A 4,441-nucleotide genomic window follows, 5' to 3' on the forward strand; every position below is an offset into this window, starting at 1 on the left:
TCGGCCGTTAAACGGCCGTTACAAAATCCCATTATTGTCTGTGGGATTTCTACATTATCCGTTTTAACCCGTCATAGCCCGTTAATAATAACGGATGTTATTTTGTGACATGAAAAATAACAGAAGAAATTGTGCTTGCACTATTTCTCCTGTTACCTTCTCCCATCACAAAATAAGGTCCGTTATTAATAACGGGCTATGACGGGTTAAAACGGATAATGTAGAAATCCCACAGCCTATAATGGGATTTTGTAATGGCCGTTTAACTTCCGTTTTTAATGGATATGTTAACGGGTAATTATAACGGATCTTTAAAACGGATAATTCTATAGTGTGAAAGCAGCTGAAGAATCCAAACATAGAGAAGACGGCACTCACCATAAAACGGGAAATCTTTATTTGTCAGTTGCAAAGAGACGCATGCAGGTCAGGGAGTGACACAGACAGCGGGGAGCATGCGGTACGTTCCGTGCCTGATGACACACTTCCTCTAGCCGACGTGTCTTTGCAACTGAAGAATCAAGATTTCCTGTTTTAGGGTGAGTGCCGTCTTCTCGTCTTCTCTATGTTTAGAAAAACTAAAAAGTACAATACAGGTGTGAACCCAGTCTAAGGCTGCATTCACTCCACGTTTTTGCAATCCAGTTCCCGTATCAGGTTTTTGATGAAAAACGGATTCCTCAAAAACGGACTAAACTGTATCAAAACGTGTGTACAAATTTCAACCCGTATATGATTAAAAACCGTATACAGTTTGAAAAATGATGTCCGGTTGCATCCGTTTTTTAAGAAAAAGTTTTGTGACCGGACCTAAAACCGTAGTAGACTACGATTTTAGGTCCGGTCAGGAAACCGAATACGGGTCATAAATAAGCCGACCGGAGTCACCGCTTGACTCCGGTTGGCTCATTAAAGTAAATGGATTTCAGCACTGGTCCGGCTGGGGAACGGGAGAGCACGGTTTCCCCTCCTCCAACCGTAGGCTGAAAACAAGGTGTGAATGCAGCCTTATACGGTTCTTCACCTGGACCAAAAACTGTGGTAGGCTACAGTTTTGGGTACGGGATAAAAACGAACCGTACAAGACGCAAAACGGTTGCAGCCGGATGCATCGTTTGGCATACGGTTTTTAATGGAGAGTCAATGCATATGGTTTTCAATACGGTTCCATATGGTCTTCACATTGAAAACGTATACGGGAATTGTATTGCAAAAACGTGGTGTGAATGCAGCCTAATACGACTAAAACCCAAGCTATTTCATGTAACCTGCTCCTTTCGGAAGTATTGGTTGGCATTGTCATGATTATGACAAACACAAGATAGAGGGAACTGCTGAAAAGAGGGACCGACACCTATGCCCAGCTGTATAACAGCATATAGTAAGGAGCCTAACGAACTGTCACTGTGGCCACGCGGAGTCCAGGTGCCCTTGAGTCCGGGGGTGCTGGGGACCAAGAAATCCAAAGTCACTCAACAATATACAAATGAAGATAAACAGGTACCCGCACTCACCGCGAGGAAACAGCAAACCGACTCTCCTGGACTCTAGGAAATTCCCGGCATCAGGCTGGTAGCAGGGAGCTCAGAGTGGAGGTGACTGCCGGCAAAGTTTTGCGCAAGACGTGCTTCTTCCGGCCTCGTATGAGGCCGGAAGAAGCACGTCTTGCGCGAAACTTTGCCGGCAGTCACCTCCACTCTGGATACAGGTCTATACGGTTCCCATTGACTCCCATGTAAAAAAAAAAAAAAACCTATACGGTTTAATACGGTTTAAGGAAATGAATACGGTTTTAGGAAATTCCCGGCATCAGGCTGGTAGCAGGGAGCTCAGAGTGGAGGTGACTGCCGGCAAAGTTTCGCGCAACACGTGCTCCTTCCGGCCTCGTACGAGGCCGGAAGAAGAACGTCTTGCGTGAAACTTTGCCGGCAGTCACCTCCACTTAGAGCGCCCTGCTAGCAGCCTGATGCCGGGAATTTCCTAGAGTCCAGGAGAATCTGTTTGCTGTTTCCTCGCGGTGAGTGCGGGTAACTGTTTATCTTCATTTTTATATATTATTGTCATGATTATATCTACATTTATCTGTGTTCGGGTACATCAAACTAGCACCTAAAATCGGGACCTCAGTGGTGAAGAATTCAGTGTGACGTCACCAATGGGCCGGTACATTCTTGTTTTCATAACTGTGTAGAGACTCATCATAATAACCGGTTAGTACGACTGTAAATGGTGTCTGATTCAGCCTTTTATTACACTGTTTTTTTCAAGCTAATGGTGTTTATTGGTCTCATATACCGAGGTTTATTGAGTATTTTTGATAATTTACCAGTAGGACCCATAACAGCCGACAAGGCCCAAATAGGATTGCCACCTTTCTTGCAAAAAAAATTACCGGCCATGCTAATTTGCATAATTAATTATATATGCGTGACATCATGGGATACACATATGCGGGGGGAAATTTTGTCCTATTCTGACCCCTATCACCTTTTTTTTATTTCTCCTTATACCGGACTGTATGAGGCAAATTTTTTGCGCCCCGATCTGTAGTTTTTAACAGGACCATTTTTGTTTTGATGTGACTTTTTGATTGCTTGAAAAAAAAATGTTTTTGCAAATACTGAAGTTGCACTTAGTTGCTAACTACAACTCCCAGCATGCCCTGATACAGCCTGTGGCTCAGCAACTGCCCCAAACAAAAACTACAACTCCCAGCATGTTGGACTATTTAGTAGTATATAGGTCAGTGTTTCCCAACCAGGCATGCCTCCAGCTGTTGCAAAACTACAACTCCCAGCATGTTGGACTATATAGTAGTATATAGTATAGGTCAGTGTTTGCCAACCAGGGTGCCTCCAGCTGTTGCAAAACTACAACTCCCAGCATGTTGGACTATATAGTAGTATATAGTATAGGTCAGTGTTTGCCAACCAGGGGTGCCTCCAGCTGTTGCAAAACTACAACTCTCAGCATGTTGGACTATATAGTAGTATATAGGTCAGTGTTTCCCAACCAGGCATGCCTCCAGCTGTTGCAAAACTACAACTCCCAGCATGTTGGACTATATAGTAGTATAAAGTATAGGTCAGTGTTTCCCAACCAGGCATGCCTCCAGCTGTTGCAAAACTACAACTCCCAGCATGTTGGACTATATAGTAGTATATAGTATAGGTCAGTGTTTGCCAACCAGGGGTGCCTCCAGCTGTTGCAAAACTACAACTGCCAGCATGCCCGGACAGCAATTGGCTGTCCGGGCATGCTGGGAGTTGTAGTTTTGCAACATCAAAACAAAAATGGTACTGTTAAAAACTACAGACCCCCAATACACGCCCGTATAAGGATAAATATAAAAGTTATAGGGGTCAAAATAGGAAGGATCTTTTCTTTTTTTTCACTAACCACAGTGCTCTCTGCTGACACCTCTGTCCGTGTCAGAAACTGTCCAGAGCAGGAGAGGTTTGCTTTTGGGGATTTGCTCCTACTCTGGACAGTTCCTGACATGGACAGAGGTGTCAGCAGAGAGCATCAGACTGGAAAGAAATTCAAAAAGAAAAGAACTTCCAATGAAACATACAGCAGCTGATAAGTACTGGAAGGATTAAGATTTTTATATTGAAGTAATTTACAAATCTGTCTAACTTTCTGGCACCAGTTGATTTAACAGCAACCGTATTCAGATTTCTTCTTATTTCTTAGACTGTGTCGATTCTGCTTAGCGTCCTGAAAGTAGATTACTTTGCTGCATCATGCACATTATATTACATAGACCCCCTTAGAGGGTGTGGATGTCAAAGTGTCAGGGATTTAAAGGGGTACTCCGGTGGAAAAAAAAAATTTCAAATAAACTGGTGCAAGAAAGTTAAACAGATTTGTAAATCACTTCTATTTAAAAATCTTAATCCTTCCAGTACTTATCAGCTGCTGTATAAAACAGAGAAATTTGGGAAGTTCTTTCCAGTCTGCTGACACCTCTGTCCATACTACGAACTGTCCGGAGCAGGAGAGGTTTGCTATGGGGATTTGCTTCCAATCTGGACAGTTCCTGACATGGACAGAGGTGTCAGCAGAGAGCACTGTGGTCAAACTGGAAAGAACTTCACAAATTTCTCTGTTTCATACAGCAGCGGATAAGTACTGGAAGGATCAAGATTTTTTAATAGAAGTAATTTTCAAATCTGTTTAACTTTCAGGCACCAGTTGTTTCCACTGGTGTTCCCCTTTAATGATAAGTATAATATTATATAATTATTAGTGTTGAGCATGAATATTCGAAATGCAAATTTTTACCGCGAATATCGGCACTTCGCGTTTTCGCGACTATTTAGAATATAGTGATATATACCCGTAATGATGAATATTTGTTTTTTTTTTTAATGCAAATTTTTATCCAAATTTATGTGAATATCGGCACTTCCAGACTGGACACTGATCCCTCCCTTCT

The sequence above is a fragment of the Hyla sarda genome, chromosome 12 (genome assembly GCF_029499605.1).
Source record: "Hyla sarda isolate aHylSar1 chromosome 12, aHylSar1.hap1, whole genome shotgun sequence".
Classification (NCBI taxonomy): domain Eukaryota; kingdom Metazoa; phylum Chordata; class Amphibia; order Anura; family Hylidae; genus Hyla; species Hyla sarda.